Source organism: Hyperolius riggenbachi, chromosome 11 (assembly GCF_040937935.1).
Source record: "Hyperolius riggenbachi isolate aHypRig1 chromosome 11, aHypRig1.pri, whole genome shotgun sequence".
NCBI lineage: Eukaryota > Metazoa > Chordata > Amphibia > Anura > Hyperoliidae > Hyperolius > Hyperolius riggenbachi.
Window position 1 is genome coordinate 25643746 of NC_090656.1, and position 20761 is coordinate 25664506.

Consider the following 20761-nt stretch of genomic DNA (forward strand, 5'->3'; position numbering starts at 1 on the left):
AGGAAACTGCCAGAAGTACCTCGGTACTCAGAGCTTCTTGTGGGAGGGGTTTCACCACAATATCAGTCATAAAGCGCCCCCTGATGGTCTGTTTGTGAAAGCAGCTACTGATTGGGATAAAGTTCAATTCTTGGTCAGAGTTTCTCTTTAAAGCAGCAGGCTCAGCCATACTACACATATATAAGAAGATACATACTTGCTCTACTTACATAACAGGTGTATTGTACTGTCCATGTTTGATTTCAGTGAATTTTATATAGTAAATAAACAGAATTCTGCTCTGGGCATTTTGCCATCTTGATTCCCTCTGACTGAAGCAATCCTGATATAATTTCCTCCCTTACTTTTTTCCACCTAGAATCTGCACTATCATAGCTAGCTTGCTTTGTAAACATGTGAGCACAGCAGGATCAGATTTCAGCAGCTACACCCTGAACTGCCCTTAGTGAGGAGCAGCAATGTGGAAGGGGAGATGACAAGCTTCCCTCTTGTCGGCGAAAGCAAAAATAGAGCCATGCTGACTGAGATAAGTTTTATTACAGCAGAAACATTAATGAATAGATTGGAATGCTTGCAATGCAGGGTAAGGATCCAGGCTGCATAATGAACCCAGTGCAGTGAGTAAATAGAATTTGATTTTGTGGCTGACAATCGGCTTTCATGAGAGTATCTGAACAAGAAGATAAAATGTGTGGTTGCCTAGGCCTTCTGTATGACTTGTGTTAGATAAATAGATAGTAGGGAAAAAAACATGACATGACTAGAGTTGGGCCGAACCTCCGATTTTAGGTTCGCGAACCCTGTTCGCGAACTTCCGCAAAAGGTTCGGTTCGCGAAAAAGTTCGCGAACCGCAATAGACTTCAATGGGGAGGCGAACTTTCAAAGTTTTAAAACATTCTATCAGCTGGAAAAATGATAGAAAACATGTTTCAAAAGCTGTAATACCTGGAGCCACACCTAATTGAGTGAAATACACATCACTGCTGGAGGACCCTCCCTCCCTCCTCCAAGCAAGGTCCTTTATACCATTTGCCTACCTACACTAATTAGTTATGGGACAGCTGCTACACACTCTGCTAGGGAGATTTTAACCTCCCTCCCTCCTCCCCTTCTCCCTCCTACTGGAGGGAGGAGGGTCTCTTCTGCCAGGGAATTATACTATTTTAAAAACCAGTATACATCATACCATAGCTGGGAATACATACATGAGTATACATCATACCATAGCTGGGGATACATACATGAGTATACATCATACCATAGCTGGGAATCGAACCCAGATCTCACTGTGTGGTGGGCACGTCACCCTAAGCACTGTACCACTACAGAAGTAAGTGAAGCTTGCCTAAAATTTAACATTTATGCTCAATGCAATAGAACCATTAGGTTGCTTAAAGGAGAACTGTAGTGAGAGGTATATGGAGGCTGCCATATTGATTTCCTTTTAAGCTATACCAGTTGCCTGGCAGCCCTGCTGATCTATTTGGCTGCAGTAGTGTGAATCACACCAGAAACAAGCATGCAGCTAATCTTGTCAGATCTTACAAAAATGTCAAACACCAGATCATACCATAGCTGGGAATCGAACCCAGATCTCACTGTGTGGTGGGCACGTCACCCTAAGCACTGTACCACTACAGAAGTAAGTGAAGCTTGCCTAAAATTTAACATTTATGCTCAATGCAATAGAACCATTAGGTTGCTTAAAGGAGAACTGTAGTGAAAGGTATATGGAGGCTACCATATTGATTTCCTTTTAACCACTTGAGGACCCACCCTTTACCCCCCCTTAAGGACCAGCGCTGTCTTAGCTGATCTGTGCTGGGTGGGCTCTGCAGCCCCCAGCACAGATCAGCGTGCAGGCAGAGCGACCAGATCGCCCCCCTTTTTTCCCCACTAGGGGGATGATGTGCTGGGGGGGTCTGATCGCTCCTGCCTGCCGGGTGTTGCGGGGGGGGCACCTCAAAGCCCCCCTCCGCGGCGAAATCCTCCCCCTCCCTCTCCTACCTGGCCCCCCCTGGAGATCCGGGCTGCACAGGACGCTATCCGTCCTGTGCAGCCAGTGACAGGCTGTCTCCTGTCGCAGCAGCGCCGTACAATGTAAACAAAGCGGATTATTTCCGCTTGTGTTTACATTTAGCCTGCGAGCCGCCATCGGCGGCCCGCAGGCTATTCACGGACCCCTCCGCCGTGAATTGACAGGAAGCAGCCGCTCGCACGAGCGGCTGCTTCCTGATTAATCAGCCTGCAGCTGGCGACGCAATACTGCGTCACTGGTCCTGCAGCTGCCACTTTGCCGACGCACGGTATAAGCGTGCGGTCGGCAAGTGGTTAAGCAATACCAGTTACCTGGCTATCCTGCAGATCCTCTGCCTCCAATACTTTTAGCCCTAGACCCTGAACAAGCATGCAGCAGATCTGGTGTTTGACATTTTTGTAAGATCTGACAAGATTAGCTGCATGCTTGTTTCTGGTGTGATTCACACTACTGCAGCCAAATAGATCAGCAGGGCTGCCAGGCAACTGGTATAGCTTAAAAGGAAATCAATATGGCAGCCTCCATATACCTCTCACTACTGTTCTCCTTTAAGCAACCTAATGGTTCTATTGCATTGAGCATAAATGTTAAATTTTAGGCAAGCTTCACTTACTTCTGTAGTGGTACAGTGCTTAGGGTGACGTGCCCACCACACAGTGAGATCTGGGTTCGATTCCCAGCTATGGTATGATGTATACTCATGTATGTATCCCCAGCTATGGTATGATGTATACTCATGTATGTATTCCCAGCTATGGTATGATGTATACTGGTTTTTAAAATAGTATAATTCCCTGGCAGAAGAGACCCTCCTCCCTCCGGTAGGAGGGAATAGGTAGAAGGGTAGAAGGGTAGGAGGGAGGTGGGAGGTGGGAGGAGGGAGGCCAATTAAAATCTCCCTAGCAGAGTGTGTAGCAGCTGTCCCATAACTAATTAGTGTAGGCAGACAACTGAGTCAAATAGTATAAAAGGACCTAGCTTGAAAGGAGGGTGGGTGGGGTCTTAAGCAGTGTGTTTCACAATAACATGTCTGCTGATGGAGGCGAAAATTTTTGCTCAATACAGCTTTATGGGGCGAATCGAACTTCCGCAAAAGTTCGCCTGATGCAGGCGAACGCGAACCCCCAAAGTTCGCCTGGAACCGTTCGCCAGCGAACCGTTCGGCCCAACTCTAGACATGACATTGGCTGATCTTTAATTAGAGGAGTGGGAACCAGTTGATAGATTGGTAAGTGCTGGTGTAGATCATTTCAGTAGGGACAACACATAAAAAAAAAAAAAAAATGTATAGCAGCCTTCATATCACTCTCGCTTTAGTTGTCCTTTAAAGCAGGGATGAGCAGAAACTACGCCAGTGCGAATTTACGCATCATAGTTCACATCTACGCATCAAAGTTCGTAGGTGAAGTTTCAAAACTACGCTTACGAATTTACGCGAAGTACGTCCACTATGCGTAGTTAACATGTGTATTGCATAGTGAACTACGAATGTGTTACTCGTGTTTTTTTTTCCGCGTGCGATTGTATGCTTACAAATTTACGCATTGGAAAGGGGAATGTACGCATAGAAGAGTTACCAGTATAAGCATTTAACCATTTCCGCCGCCCGGACGTGAAGCTCACGTCCGGGCGGCAGCTCTGCAGCGCTCCCGTGCTTGGGCGCGCTCCCGGCCGCGATCGCGGGCGAGCCCCCATGTCCGCGTTGTGTCCCCCGGTAGCTCTGGGATCAGTGAAAGGGAACATGGTTCCCGATCACTGATCCCTTTCCCCCGCAGAAAAACCGAAGCACTCACCTGTGAGGCTTCAGTTCTTCTGCCCGGACAGATTTCCGCATCCCCCTTGTACTTCTGCTTAGCGAGAAGTACAAGGAGGGTAAACAAAAATGAAGGTGGCCATCTTGTGGCCAAATATTAAAACTACAGCTACACATTTTTTACATTACAATTTACACACATGGCAACATTAAAAATTCACTGTTTATGTCCCACACCAAAATATTCCCCCAAAAATGTTTTAATGGAAAAAAATTACAATTAACAACAAAAAAAAGATATATATATAGTTACCTAAGGGTCTGAACTTTTTAAATATGCTTTTGAAGGGGGTATACTACAAACATTTTTTAAATTATAAGCTTGTAAATACCGTATTTTTCGCCGTATAAGACGCACTTTTTCTCCCCCAAAAATGGGGAGAAAAAGTCCCTGCGTCTTATACGGCAAAGGCAGGGAATCCCCAACTTAATAACGCCCGCCGTTCCGAACCGCCGACCCGCCGCCATGTTGGGGATTCCCTGCCTGCTATCCCCATGCCTGCCCGAGTCTCCTGGCCCCCCCGGATGGAGTGTTAATAGCGGCGGCAACTTACCTTTGGCAGGCTCCTGCGCTGATCATATATCATCGCGCTGCCCCCCCGCTAGCCTCCTCTGCCTCCCCTCTCTGTATCTGCCCCCCCCCCCCGGGTGAATGAATAAGTATCGGCAGCTTACCTCCGCAGTGCGCCCGCGATGACTGCAGACGTCCGGCTTCCAGGCACTTCTCGCTCTAGTGGCCGGCTTTGAACTGCGCGTCATCAGTTCAAGCCGGCCACTAGAGCGAGAAGTGCCTGGAAGCCGGACGTCTGCAGTCATCGCGGGCGCACTGCGGAGGTAAGCTGCCGATACTTATTTATTCACCCGGGGGGGCCAGATACAGAGGGGGGAGGCAGAGGAGGCTAGCGGGGGGGCAGCGCGATGATATAGGATCAGCGCAGGAGCCTGCCAAAGGTAAGTTGCCGCCGCTATTGACACTCCATCCGGGGGGGCCAGGAGACGCAGGTGGGAGGGAGGAAGGCTGGGGGGGGGGGGGTAGAGGACATATGGGGGGCACTGGAGGACGTATGGGGGGCACTGGAGGACATATGGGGGGCACAGGAGGACATATAGGGGCACAGGAGCACACATGAGGACACACAGGAGGACACATGGGGGGCACAGAAGGACACGTGGGGGGGCACATGAGGACACAGGACACATGGGGGGCACAGAAGGACACATGGGGGGCACATTAGGACACACAGGAGGACACATGGGAGGTACAGAAGGACACATGGGGGCACAGGAGGACACATGGGGGGCACAGGACACGTGGGGGGTACATGAGGACACAGGACACATGGGGGCACAGAAGGACACATGGGGGGCACATTAGGACACACAGGAGGACACATGGGAGGCACAGGAGGACACATGGGGGCACAGGAGGACACATGGGGGCACAGGAGGACACATGGGGGCACAGGAGGACACACAGAAGGACACATGAGGATATGGGGGGCACAGGAGCACACATGAGGACACACAAGGATATGTACAAGACGCTCCTGGAATATGGACGCACCAGGTTTAGTATTATTTTTTTTTCCTGGTTTTTGCCCTCTAAACTTGGGTGCGTCTTATATTCCGGAGCGTCTTATACGGCGCGAAATATGGTAGTGATGGGCGCAAAATGGAAACAATGCACCTTTATTTCCAAATAAAATATTGGCGCCATACATTGTGATAGGGACAAAATTTAAATGGTATAATAACCGGGACATACGGGCAAATAAAATACATAGGTTTTAATTATGGTAGCATGGATAATTTTAAAGCTATAATGGCCGAAAACTGAGAAATAATGATTTTTTTCCATTTTTTTCTTATTAATCCTGTTAAAATGCATTTACGGAGAAGTGGGTCTTAGCAAAATGTACCACCCACAAAAAGCCTAATTAGTGGCAGAAAAAACAAGATATAGATCAATAAATTGTGATAAGTAGTAATAAAGTTATTAGCGAATGAATGGGAGATGAAAATTGCTCCGATGCATAAGGTGAAAAATCCCCGCGGGCTGAAATGGTTAATGAAGAATAAATGCGTAAAATTTTCTGCATACGGGCATAAGCATCCGCATACACTATGCTTCGCTGTACGCGTAATTGCGTATTTTAACGCATAGTCTGCGAAATGCATATGAAGCGAATATTTGATTTCGAAGCCGTAGTTTGGCGAAGCGTAATTGCGTAAAACTACGCGTAGTTCCAGCGTAGCGAAGTTGGCTGACTACGACCATCCCTGCTTTAAAGATTCCCCCCTCCCAAGCCTCCTTAACCCCTTGTCCCCCATGCAGGCTGGGATAGCCAGAATGCGGAGTCCCGCCACGTGGGGCTTTGCACCCTGAGCTATACCAGCCCGCATGGTCCATGGTATGAGGGGGCTCTGGAGGAGAGGGGCGGCCAACCTCCCCCTCTCCTCCAGAGCCCTTGTCCAATCCATGGACAAGGGGCTCTTCCCCACCTCCGGTGCCCCAGGAGAAGGTGGGGGCCGCCAACGTCCTGGGGGGTTCATGGTGCCATCCGGGGTTCCCCTTTAACAAGCGGACCCCGGAAGCCGCCCCCTCCCCAGGAGAAATGAGTATAGGGGTACACGGTACCCCTTACCCATTTCAGCAGAGTTAAAAAAAAGAAATAAAAACACGACAACGAAAAAAGTCCTTTATTGTTCTAAATTAACCAGGGATACTTACCTTGCGATAATCTCACCCCAGTAACCTCAGGAGTGGTCCCACGCCAGTATCCTCTTATGACATCCCACCTCCCTCCCAAACTGACGAACTCCCACCACTGAATGGTCACAGTCAGCCTCTGCATCTGTATAGCAGAGGCTGAGAACACGAAAATGTTGCCTTTAAAACAAGAAATTTCGGCAAACAGTGATGCAATCAAAATGGCCACTGGGAAATCCCCGATCGCTGGAGGCCACACTAGAGTGGCAAAACCAGTGATTTTTCACATAGATGGTGGGTCCAGGTGACCAGAGCAGGAGGTGCCCTAATCCCCTGGACCCACCCATTCATGTGAAATAACGCGTATTCTGATACTCTGAGGTGGCCTCCGGGGAACGGGGATTCCCAGCAGCCATTTTGTTTATGACACTGTTTGTCGAAAATTCTTGTTTTAGCAAACAATTTTCGTGTTTCTAGCTTATGCAATACAGATTGCAGAGGCTCTACAGCCATTCATCCCCAGGAGTTCTGCAGGATCGGCAGGTGCGCGGGACCTCCTAAGAGAATAGAGGGGGGCACAGCGCAGGAAGGTGGGAAAGTGGGCACAGAGCGGCGGCTCCCTCACCTAGGGCCCCCCCTTGCGCACTCCCCCCCACCTCCAGAATTCCAGCCAGCCAGCGGAACGGCTTACCGAGAGCGATAGCTCTGTGTGCCGCTGGTCTGGTATTCTGCACTGACACTGTCCAATCACGCTCTCGCAGTACTTCCTGTGAGAGCGTAATTGGACAATGCAATGCAGGAGACCAGACCAGCAGCGGCACACAGAGCTCTTCTCTCGGTAAGTGATTCCCGCTCGCTATTTAGCACTATTGACTTCAATGTAAACGCGAATTCGGTACTCGGAATTGCCGAATTTTCGGGTTTCGAGAGCTTACTCGGAACTGCCAAATTCCGATGGCAAACTCGAAATTCGGAATCCGAGAGCTCAGCCCTATTTAGACTCACTTCAGAGTCTCTTTACGCAATGCATTTGCTCCTAGAAAGATGGAGAACAAAGGTTTAAAGAGGAACTTTAACCCAGGATTGAACTTCATCCCAATCTGTAGCTGATACCCCCTTTACCACGAGAAAGCTTTATCTTTTCTCAAACAGATCATTGTGGACATCTGTATGGCTGATATTATAGAGAAACCCCTCAAGCAGTGTGATGTCAGGGCCATGGCCCTGACAGTTTTTGTCTATAAACCTCATTGCATTATGGGAAATGTTTCCAACTGCCAAGCAAGAAATATCTCCCTCTGTGCATAGAACTCTCAGAAGTGAACATTTCACAGAGGTCATCTGACGGGAGTAAAGATGTCACCACCTGTGATAAATGTCAGAATGTAAATCAGGGAGAAAAAAGACTTTACAATGGGCAAACACTGACTAAATTTTTTTTTCAACAATGTTGTAAAAAAATAAATAAAAAATAAGCAATTTTAATCATTACGTTTTTTTTTCACTACAGTTCCTCTTTAAATAGGAATGAAGGATTTGTCTCAAAAAAGGGGTCAACTGGGAACTACACATCACTGTAACAGAGCTGAAGGTCGAACGTCAGCTGAAATGATCATCAGATGAACTCTAAAGATTTTATGGGACTTTAGAAAAATTAAAAGGCAGAGAAGGAGCTCAAAAGCTAAAAAATAATTGTTGAAAGGCGTTAAAGGGACACTTAAGTTAAACAAAAAAAAATGAGTTTTACTCACTTGGGGCTTCCAATAGCCCACTGCAGCTGTCCGGTGCCCTCGCCATCTCCCTCCGATCCTCCTGGCCCTGCCGGCAGCCACTTCCTGTTTCGGTGACAGGAGCTGACAGGCTGGGGACGCGAGTGATTCTTCGCGTTCCTGGCCACAATAGCACCTTTTACGCTGCTATAGCATATATCATATACCCATATAGCAGCATAGAGGGTGCTAATGTGTCTGGGAACGTGAAGAATCACTCGCGTCCCCAGCCTGTCAGCTCCTGTCACCGAAACAGGAAGTGGCTGCTGGCGGGGCCAGGAGGATCGGAGGGAGACGGGGAGGGCACCGGACAGCTGCAGGGGGCTATTGGAAGCCCTAGGTGAGTAAAACTAATTTTTTTGTTTGACTTAAGTGTCCCTTTAAAGTGAACCCGAGGTGAAAATAAACTAATAAGATACACAATTGCATTTATCATCCTACACCTAAAATTATTATTATTATTTTTAGATATCCCAATGGTTTTATTTTATATTTAAACATTTACAAAGTAGATTAAATGTTTTGTTGACTTTGCAGCCTAATAAGTTTCCCAGAGTTAAAATACATGAACTATTGACACATTTTCTATCTCCCCTGACCTCTGAAATTCTATTCTGCCAGGAAAACTTTTACAGCTGTAATTTGCTTATTAGTGAGGTTTACTGTATTCCCCACAAGGTACCTGACAAGACGGAAGCTTTCGCTTGAATGCCTGAAAATTAACCCTTTCAAGCAGAAAAATAATGCAAGAAACAGCCTGGTTATTTAAATGTTTTGCACTGTACATACACCTGTTTATCTCATCATGTCACATGTCACCTCGGGTACACATTAAGCCATTGTAGCCTCCATATTTACTGCATCTTAGCATGAGTTGGTTTTCCTTTAAGGTAGCTTGTTGTTATTCATATTAAATAGTTCTTTTTATGTGTGTAAGAAGAACTCATTGAATACAAACGGCGTCATTTCGCCAATAAAAACAACTCTCAAATGAATCATCCTAACTTACAGTCTTACCGGTATTAAGATTTACAAAATCATTAACATGCAATTGTCTGCCACTGCAATCCACATCCATCAACTAAAGAACATTTAAAGTCGTTCTAAACAAACACTAAAAAGAGGGGGAAAAAAAGCAGCTGAATATCTTCCATGCGAAAATCGCTCCGTGTAACAGAAGCCATTTGCAAAGACGGGATGGAATCTGACACCGGAATCTGTCTTCATTTTTCGATCAAGCATAATCGCTAATTAATATCTCTTGATAATTGCAAGAACACATACGTCTGCGGCGGAAACCTCAAAACATGCTTATGAGAGACATTTGTTCAGTACTTCCTAATGGAATAATAATTGGATCGGGGTTCCCCTCGGTGCAATATATCGCGTCAAATCTGTTTCCGAACGGAAATTGCTAGATCAATCCATCAAATCTCGTTTGCGGGCTTTCGTGGACTTCTTGCATCATTTGGTGACAGTCGTCATTCGTCAAGGTTGTCAGCGACAAGCAAGGCACATCTCCGCCAGCGCAACATACAGATGTAACAAAGCAATGGTGCAAAAATCAATCAAATAATAAAAAAAAACTCAACCCCCCCCCCGTCCCCCCCATGTGTTTCTGGACGTGGTCTGAGGCCAGCATGGTGCGTAGATGTGGCTGTAGGATAACGTATCAAATGATCAGAGCAAAAATATAACAGGTCAAAAGAAGAAAGTCATGGGATTAAAATGACATAAAGAAGCTCGCCATATCAATCATTTTTAAGTTTTTTGCTCAATAACCCGTGACTAACCTCCATACACACTAAAGATTGCTAATGGAGATGGATTCCTCAGGATGAGGTAGATTGTACAACACACATTACCAGGATTAGACGAAATAATTCATTTAGGCCTTGGAGCCCTTAATATAACATATATTTTATTAAATTACTCCAGGGTTGGGGAGTTTCTGACGCATGGTGTATGCTAATCTGACAGCTTCTTCCTCGCTCTTTCCACAGATCTGACGTCTCGATGCGTATAGGACTCCGAAACCTATTGACGAAAAATAGCGGTGAAAGTGAATTTTAGTAGACTACGAGATCTAACATGAACATTAGAAGGAGCATTACAGTAACACTTCTGTGGTGTAGTTATACACTCTATAGCAGGGGTCCCCAAACGTTTTAGGTCGAGGGCCGGGTCAACCTACTTCAGGCTGCTGGGGGGCTGGAGTATACATAAAATGATGTAGAAGTCTTCGCGGGCCAGACAGTGAAGCATACCCAGGTGACTATCTGAAGTCCAATTGGACAGCAGTGTCACCTGATGTGGAGTTTGAATGGAAACCAGCAAATGACTGCTTTCTGGCTTCCATGTGGATGGGTGGTGCCAGCACTGCTATTCTATATGCGGACCATCAATATTTAAAGATGTAAAGATTCGGATGATTACAAACAGGTGATTGGCAAGCTTAGACCATAAGATTAGTGACTTTAATACTGCACTTACTGTTCTTTTATCTCTATGTTGATGACTTGCTTCACTCCTCTCCTTTCTCAATTTCTCTCCTATTCTCTTTCTGAAAACGATGGATATGCGAGCAGTCAGCTCGAACCTTTTTTATGGATCTACCTGTCCTCTGAAAAGTACATTTAGGTTTTTTGTGCAATGAGGATAACCAAATTTGGCTCATATGACTGTCACTATCCACGTATCTTTTATATATGTACAGAATGTTGGTTTATATTTCAAATGTTTTGATATAAGTGTACCACCTTTATCTCAAAAATCAATAAAAATTTCTAATGTGAAAAAAAAAAAAAATATTTAAAGATGTAGCTGACTGCATCTATAAGTAATACATTTTGTGTCTGGGGGGCCAGTAAAAAAGCCTCAGGGGGCCACACTTGGCCCACGGGCCTTAGTTTGAGGACCACTGCTCTATAGTAACAGATATTAAAGTGGACCTGAACTATTGCACAGGACTGTGCACCAAGCATGCATTATTTTATAGAAAATCTTTCTTCTCGTCTAAGGGCCAGTGCACACCTAAAAGCGCTAGCACAACTGCAAACGCTTAAGCGTTTTTAGAAGTGATTTTTCTTAGTGATTCTAGGCGTCTGCCTAGCAATTATCTAGTTATGCTTAGCGATTTTTGTGATTTTCCACTTTCCTATAGTTAACATTGAGGCTGAATCGCCTCAGAAATACTGTGCAGAAGCTCCTCGACACAGGCAGAAACTCAAAGCATTTCTGCCTTCAATACAAGATGAATAAAACTAGTTATACATAAAATGCAAAGGCAGCTTTCAAAGCAAAAAAACTGTGCTTTTGGGAACTTGTAATTTCTAAATGAATAATAATACTTATGCACAAATGCAAATATGATAACCGTATGGCATATAAAAAGTAAGAAAACATGTTTTTATTGAATATTATGTCAGGATTTTATACCGCTTTAATACCTGGTATCTGCACACACCTGTTATCAAATTGATACAGTGTGTGTTTTGAACCCGGGTTCAGTATAAAGTGCTATACAGTAAACACAGGGAATCAAGGTGTAAAAGAACAAACACATAAGCAATGATCCTCTATATTAAAGAGACTCTGTAACACAATTGTCAGCCTTATTTCTTCTATCCTTTAAGTTCCTATACCTGTTCTAATGTGGTCTGGCTTACTGCAGCCTTTTCTAGTTGCACTGTATCTGTAATATATCTAATTTTCTTTTCTTTGTCAAGCTTTGTCCACCCAGAGAGGAATGTGCTGCCTCTGCTGTGATAGGGAGAAGTTATGCACGCCCTCTGCAGGCTCTGTGTGCTTTGTTTACTCCTCACAGACAGAGCTCTCTGAGGGGGAAGGGAGCTGTCTGTCACATGCTGAGAACTTGTAGTATACTGTAACGATATATATATATATATATATATATATATATATATATATACACTATATATATATATATATAACTTCCTGGTTAGCGGCCATGTTTATTGTTTGTAAACACTGCCTAAAACTGATGATTAAAAGCCAGGATTGCGTTAGGGAGCGGCGGAAACATCAAAGAGGGGCCCAAGAGAACATAATGAATAGAATGGTATGCTTTTTATTGTAAGAATTTGAGAGTACAGATTCTCTTTAAATGATGCTGGTAGTGGCTGGTGAAAGACATAGGAGAAAATATATACTTCACCCAAGTCGGCAGAAAAGGATTCCCAAGGCGAGTGTGAGCGTCTCAATGTACAGGGCGGACAAGTCCACCGGTGCCATGGGACGTAACCCTTCTTCAAAGACGAGACCCTACCTGAATGCATGCTGGTTCAGCATTAGATGGAGGAGCAGAGGTCATGTGACGCTCCGGAAATTGTGCATACGCGTATTTCCGGTCACATGGAAAGTAATAAATCAATATCAGAAGGAGGCATGGAATGCAAGCTAGGGATGCATACATTTATTAGCTGCATAGGACCGCGAGGGTCAAATGCAACAGATCACATAAGGTGTAATCCATAAAGTGTGGACAATCAAGCTTTAAAGGAAATTCAAAGCAGGATAGATCAGAATAACTGCACATCCATTAAGTAATGGGCATGCACTACATATGATAAACAACGCCTGCAGAAATTAATGCAAAGATTTGCATGCAAGGGAGTAAACAGCCCACACCAGCAAGTATTTAAAGGTACATGATCGCACATATTCTGGAAACCAATGCATAAATAAATCAGTCATATCCATTATTTTCCAAAAGAGGAGAGTGAAAATCATCACACTCACAGCTCCCTCAAAAGAGCCAAAAAGGGGTATTAGTCCTAGTTCATATTGGAGTCCATTCTAAACAGAAACGGTATTATAGTTTAACCTCCTTAGCAGTAACCATGAGCTAGACTCGGGGTGGAAAACCGCAGCTCAGAGAGGTTGCCCCGAGCTACAATCGCGGTAGCCACCGGGAGGTCCATGCAGAGCATTGTGCACTGTGGGCGATTTCATTCACCTCCCGGGCGATCCAGACAATGGAGGTCATTCCTCTTCCTGTCCACCGAGGCTCTGCATCCCCCTGGTGAGATCACCGACTGTCATCATGATGACAGCCGGAAATCTCACTAAAGGGTTACAGCGCCACCTGGAGGATGGAGGGAGAACTGCAGCGCTGGATCCCAGGGAGGTGCGTAAAAGCACAGAAAAAATGGTACCACTTTTAGACCCTAAAATCAGGAAGGAATCCTACCACCCGGGAGGTTAAGAAAGTTTTATATTCCAATTCGATCATAAAATAAAACTTTTGGATCAATATTTTTTTTCCTTTTCCAATCAACCAAAGAAACATTTTACATCGATTTGCGCTACACACGGCACACTTTCTATACAATTTGATCATACAAATTGCGTCGAAAGATTGAGTCTGAAGGAAAAATTGTACAGTTAATGGGGTTAATCAAGCGAGATTGAAGCCCATTTCGCTCGCTCATCCCTGGCTGTTTATTTCTAAGCAGAAAATGGTATTACAGTTTAAAGAGACTCTGTAACAACATTTTCAGCCTTAGTTCTTCTATCCTATAAGTTCCTTTGCCTGTTCTAATGTGCTCTGGCTTACTGCAGCCTTTCCTAATTGCACTGTCTCTGTAATAAATCTTATCTCCTTTCCTCTGTGGTGTCTGTCGGGCTAAGACTTGAATGTGTGGAATGTGCAGGGCTGCTTGTCATTGGATAGAAGTGATACACACCCTCTGCAGGCCCCCTGCAGGCTCTGTATGACTCACACACTCTGCTTATGTGAGCCTATCACAAGCTGGTTAGTTTGTTTGTAAACACTGCCTAAAACTGTTAATTACAAGCCAGGATTGCAGCAGAGAGTGGCAGAAACAGCACAGAGGGGCACAGGAGAAAATAAGGAATAGAATGGTATGCTTTTTGCTGTAAAAATGTTAGAGTACAGATTCTCTAAGGTGTGAATTGACCTCTTCCGCGAGCCGATATCTGGTTCCCCACAGCTAGCGTTTAGCTTTTCTGCAATTCTCATCTAACAATATCATCCGGCCTCCGCTATTGGCTCGGACGGATAATAAATGAGGGATTCGTTAGCAGTTGCATTAATGAACGGGGTAATGATCTGGGCTCTTGAATTAAACATGCACTACAGTTTGAAAAGTTTGTCGCTAATTAATATTTAACACCTTTTCCCGTGTTTGTAATGATCTTTGTATACACAGCGGTAAAAGAGGGAAAAAAAAAAAAACTCCGGCGAGAATAAAAAGCCCTTTAAATTAGCGCGTGTGCCGCAGGAATGGTCCTGCGAGGCCCGTGGGCCTTAATACGATGCTAGGATCTTTTTTAATGAACTTGTAATTAATTAATTAAGCTGTCCTAGCACACAGAACGCCGACCGTCTGCAGGAACATCCATACGAAATTCAACATAAGCACATCTCGAAAATTTTAAAACTAACACATTTAAAGGGGCTGTCCACTGAATAAAACTGCGGACTTCATTAATGGTCTTACGGGTTGTCATAGCGACACGACAGTTCAAATAAAAAGCAGAAGGCTGAAACAGGAAGTCTGAAGTATTTTTTTTATCTGCTTTGTTGCCTCATCTTCATTAACCCAGGCATAGCTGGATTACTGGCAAGGCCTCAAAGGCCCGGGCCTTGGCGGCTGCAGCCTAAGGGGGCACCTGGTCATGAAAAAGAGGTTAATATATATGAAAGAGGACAGGGACGTAACTAGAAATCGCTGGGCCCCCCTGCAAAACTTTGGGGGTTGGGCTCTGTACCCAAGAGCCTGCTGCACACTGAATAGGGACTGTCTACAAATCTTTGTCCACAAAACTTTGTATGATTTGTTATCAGTGGCTGAGCAGATGCAGTCATCACAACAATTGTTCCGAGAGCAGAACGTTTTTTTTCTTCTCTCCATGCCCTTAGTTGTCAGTTTCTCAGGACAGGGAAAAGAAACTTCTCAACTCCCCCCACGGGGCCCCCTGTGGCTTCTGGGCCCCCTGCGACTGTATTCCTTGCAGGGTCTATTGTTACGCCCCTGAGAGGAGACTGCAAATTGGGAGAATGCAACACAAGAAAAGGGGAAGCAAATGTCTATGTGAGCTGTTCAAGAAAGAGGGGGGCTGCAGTAGATGGATACACAAGGAAGAGAGGGGCTGCAGTACATGGATACACAAGGAAGAGGGGGCTGCACATGGAATGGGAGGGGCGCTGCTGCACAAGGAAGAGGAGTCACAATACATTTAGCTTAGGGGCAGAAAAAATTTGAATCTGGCCTTGAGCCCAGGCACAACTCCAGCTTTACTTGTGTATAAACAAATGGAGGTGTATGCTGGACTGGTATGTATTGATTACCATGGCGACACTCTCTAATGATGTGCACTCCATCCCCACTGCCAACTTGCATTACCATTGGACCTTGTTAGTCACATGACTTTTGAATCATGTAACACAACCATAAGCTCAGAATGGACAAAACTGGACAGCAGTGAAGGGGGAAGATCGTGTGCCTAGCGATAGAGAGTGTAAGCTATACAAACAAATCCAGCACTCTCCTTCACTTGCACATACCCTGAACTGGGGGGCACTGTAACAAAGGTGGGCACAGAAGCATAATAATAAAGGGGGCATCAAAGGAGGCACAGTAATACAGACCGCACTAATGGAATAATTGCATCAATGGGATACATCAATAAAGGAGAACTCATAAAGCCATAGTAATAAAGAGGGTTTTAGTATTTATGAAGGGTGTATTATTTATGGGAGGAAATAAAGGGGGCACTGCCCAATGGTACCCTCCCCATTTAGATGGAGGACATCCCTAGTCTACAGTAGACCGCACTTGCAGCCCAAGCCCCAGCCGGTGGCTCGTTCGGTGGTATAACTGCTGTGGTGGTCTTCTTAGTGTTGGTCTGCGTATAACAGGCTATCTCAGATGCATGGAAGTGCTGGGGTGACGTCACCACTGTCTAGCCAATCAGCCAACGCGTTTCAATAGGCACGCCTATCTTCATCAGGGCTTGTTTGCAATAGGCCAGCTTCTCCTTTCATACTCCGTAACTCCACCCCCTTCCCTCGGTTGCTCAGCCAAACATATTGTCCATCTTATGCAGTGCTGCAGTTTAGTGAAATGCAAATATTTCCACATCAAGGTTTAATCCTTTTGGGGCCAGACTGTTCAAAGGGTATGTTCAAGTGTACATTTTGTAGGATCTCCTACTTTCCACTAACCTTTATGTACCATGATGACAGTTGGGTCCTCCTCATCACCACATCTTAATCTGCCTATGCGATCTGCCTATGCGTACAGCACAGCATGCACATTACAGATTACCCTGTATGCCCTTTACAGGGGAATACAGTTCCCTATTTCCAGTGCCTGGACTCCTATTCCTATTTGTGTTAAAGAGGAGCTGTCAGCCATACTACCCCAGGAAAAAAAAACAAATATATAAGTAAATAAATACTTGCTCTACTTACATAACATATGTATTGCACTGTCCACGTTATGATTCCTGTGAATTTTATAAAGGAAAAGTAGAGAATCCTATTCTAGACAGTTTCCATATTTACTGTGGCTATTTTGAAGCCAGTCGTGATGTAATATCTGCCCTTAGTCTCCTCTGCCTGTTTTGCCCGCCCTTCACTATAGAAAGTGCATTGTTCCAGCCTGAGAAATTTTGGCTAATCAGAGAGGAACAGAGGTGTGGGAGGGGAAAACAGGAGGGAAAGAGGCTTCAGCCAATCAGGCTGCATTAGTTAAGTCTGAGGGGAAGTAGAGAAGCAAAAAAAAAGACAACCCATCATGCCCTGCAACTTCTCTTTTGTGTACCAAATTTTTTGTGTACCAAATAAGAGTCATGTAAACTGGGGAATGATAATTTATCATCAAGAATATTAATAGTGATTTTAACTTTTGAATTGCCTGATTAGCATACCTATTACTTGTTTACCAGATAAAAATATAGAATTGATTTTTGATTTTATGCCCAACAGTTACTCTTTAACAATCTTTTGAAGCCAGTGACTGTCTAAAGTCTGGAGCCCATGGACATTACCCAGTCCTGGGCCTTCCTTTGTGCCTCCAGCAACATATTCTTCTTCAATATGTAGCTACTTTTGTGACCATCCATCACAGGTACCTTCGATGAATGGTCACTTGGCCTTTTGGGGTTGCCCAACTCACTAGTGAACTTTTTTTTATTTTTTAAAGCAGTAGGATTAGCCATACGATGCCAGGGGGAAAAAAACACATATATAAGCAGATAAATACTTGATCTACTTACATAACACATGTGTTGTACTGTCCACTTTTTTATTTCAATGAATTTTATATAGTAAATGAAGAGAATTCTGTTCCTGATGAGAACCATATCTTTTGCCCACAGTTTGAGGCTAAATACTGATGTAATTTCTTCCCTTAACTTTTTTTCTTTTCTCTTTCAATCGCTTAGTCACCTCAGCCTTGCTTGTAAACACAAGTGAGCAGAGGATCATGCTTCAGCTAGGCAGAAAAATAAAGGGAAGAGGAGGAATATATCATTGATAAAAAGAACCCCCAGCATGCAACTGAATGGCAATGGCTATTAAAGGGCCAGTGCTCCTAAGGTATGTGATAACTCCAAACCATAACAGCAGAAAAAGTTTTGAAAGTTGTGAATGCATGATTAGCATCATCATCACTTAATACACTCAGACCAGTTGCTGTTGAAATTTGATTTTTATGGTGACAATCCCACTTTAAGAACTACCAAATGATGATCTGCACACTCTTCATGTTTCTGTTTCCTCCCTCTTGGGTTTGTTTTGTTTTGTCTGCCTGAAGAATGTCTGCTTTACTTGTGATGATAGTTGTTTCAACCTCCGATTGAAAAGACAATCTCCAAACCAGAGCTCCACACTTGGAATAAATTGCAATGCTTTATCAATGTCTAAGTAGTATTAACCTCCTTGGCGGTAACCCCGTGTGTGACACGGGGTAAGCCGCCGGAGGGTGCCGCTCAGGCCCTGCTGGGCCGATTTTCATAATTTTTTTTTTGCTGGACGCAGCTAGCACTTTGCTAGCTGCGCCAGCACTCTGATCGCCGCCGGCCCCTGCCCGATCGCCGCTATCTGCTGCGGCGCGGCCCCCCCCCCCCCAGACCCCAGCGCTGCCTGGCCAATCAGTGCCAGGCAGCGCCGAGGGGTGGCCCGGGACTCCCAATGACGTCCCGACGTCAGTGACGTCGGTGACGTCATCCCGCCCCGTCGCCATGGCGACGGGGGAAGCCCTCCAGGAAATCCCGTTCTATGAACGGGATTTCCTGATCGGAGATCGCCAAAGGCGATCGAAGCGGGCGGGGGGATGCCGCTCAGCAGCGGCTATCATGTAGCGAGCCCTCGGCTCGCTACATGATTAAAAAAAAAAATTTTTAAAAAAAAAATGCTGCGCTCCCTCCTGGCGGTATTTTTCATACCGCCAAGGAGGTTAACCACTTGAGGACCCACCCTTTACCCCCTCTTAAGGACCAGCGCTGTTTTAGCTGATCTGTGCTGGGTGGGCTGTACAGCCCCCAGCACAGATCAGGGTGCAGGCAGAGCGACCAGATCGCCCCCCTTTTTTCCCCACTAGGGGGATTATGTGCTGGGGGGGGTCTGATCGCTCCTGCCTGCCTGTGTGTTGCGGGGGGGGGGGGGGGGGCACCTCAAAGCCCCCCTCCGCAGCGAAATTCCCCCCCTCCCTCTCCTCCCTCCCTTCCCCGGAGATCCGAGGCTGCACAGGAACGGATTTGTCCTGTGCAGCCTCTAACAGGCTCCTGCCTGTCATGTGACAGCGATCCCCGGCCGCTGATTGGCCGGGGATCGCTGATCTGGTACAACACTGCTACTGTTAGCAGCGTTGTACGAATGTAAACAAAGCAGATTATTTCCGCTTGTGTTTACATTTAGCCTGCGAGCCGCGATCGGCGGCCCGCAGGCTATTCACCGAGCCCCCCGCCATGAATTGACAGGAAGCAGCGGCTGCTTCCTGATTAATTAGGCTGCAGCCGGCGACGCAGAACTGCGTCGCTGGTCCTGCAGCTGCCACTTTGCTGACACGCGGTATGAGTGCGCGGTCGGCAAGTGGTTAACATCGGTGTCTAAGGGTGACTGAACAAAATGCCATACATGTCACGTGGCACAAGCACAGAGCACCACTGGGCATCAAGTGACAGAGGTGCCAGAGACTGACCAGTGCTCACTCAGAACAGAACACATACAAGTCCACAAGTCCACAGCTATTAAATTATTTACTGGCCTATAAGGATCACATTTTCCAATGGCTGGATCGTGTCATGGTTAAAGAGGAACTTCAGCCTAAACAAACATACTGTCATTAAGACAAGACAAATAACATTTATATCGTGCTTTTCTCCTGGCGGACTCAAAGCGCCAGAGCTGCAGCCACTAGGACGCGCTCTATAGGCAGTAGCAGTGTTAGGGAGACTTGCCTAAGGTCTCCTACTGAATAGGTGCTGGCTTACTGAACAGGCAGAGCTGAGATTCAAACCCAGGTCTACTATGTCAGAGGCAGAGCCCTTAACCATTACACCATCCAGCCAGCTAAGTTACATTAGTTATGTTAATTAAAATAGATAGGTAATATAATCTCTTACCCACCCTGTATTAAAATAACAGGCAAATGTTTGATTTCATGAGGGCAGCCATCTTTTTGGATGAAAGGAGGTGACAGGGAGCATGAGCCACAGCTCCAACTGTTTTGTGTGCTGATCACCCCTCCCAGTTGCTAGGCAACGTGAACAACAACATAGGAAATCCCATCATGCTTTGCACAGCATCAGGGGAAAAAAGCCCGGGCAATTTTCTTTGATGAGGCGAAGCTTAGCTAAAAATGCAGCTAAAAATGATGCTTTGGTAAGAAAAACAAAGTTCTGATGCTGTGAAACGGTTAAAGAAACACCAAGCCTTTTCAGTTCTTCTGAGTAGATTTTTAGTCTGGAGGTTCACTTTAAGGGCCCTGTCTCTGACACAGGAGACCTGGGTTAAAATCTTGGCTCTTCCTGTTCAGGAAGACAGCACCTATTCATTAAAGGGAAGGTCCAAGCAAAAAAAAAAAAAATGAGTTTCACTTACCTGGGGCTTCTACCAGCCCCATGCAGCCATCCTGTGCCCTCGTAGTCACTCACTGCTGCTCCAGTCCCCCGCTGGCAGCTTTCTGACCTCGGAGGTCAGGGCCGAATTGCGTACATTTTTACACATTTCCGCTAGTGCAGGAACATTAACACATATGTTTTTACGCGTTAGTGGTGCAACGCGTACATTTTTGTTCCTGCACTAGCTGGAATGCGTAAAAATGTATGCCATGTGGCCCTGACCTCCGAGGTCAGAAAGCTGCCAGCGGGGGACTGGAGCAGCAGTGAGTGACTACGAGGGCACAGGATGGCTACATGGGGCTGGTAGAAGCCCCAG

The 20761-nt window shown here is 45.6% G+C and overlaps 1 long non-coding RNA gene across 1 annotated transcript in view; it reads left to right on the forward strand.

Annotated features, from left to right (window-relative positions):
- Positions 1-15752: 15752 nt before the first annotated feature.
- LOC137537686 (uncharacterized) overlaps positions 15753-20761 on the forward strand; it is a 51583-nt gene continuing 46574 nt past the window's right edge. The window contains exons 1-2 of the long non-coding RNA XR_011024656.1: positions 15753-15837; positions 17767-17920. This is a non-coding gene — a long non-coding RNA (uncharacterized lncRNA). The remainder of the gene's footprint in view (positions 15838-17766; positions 17921-20761) is intronic.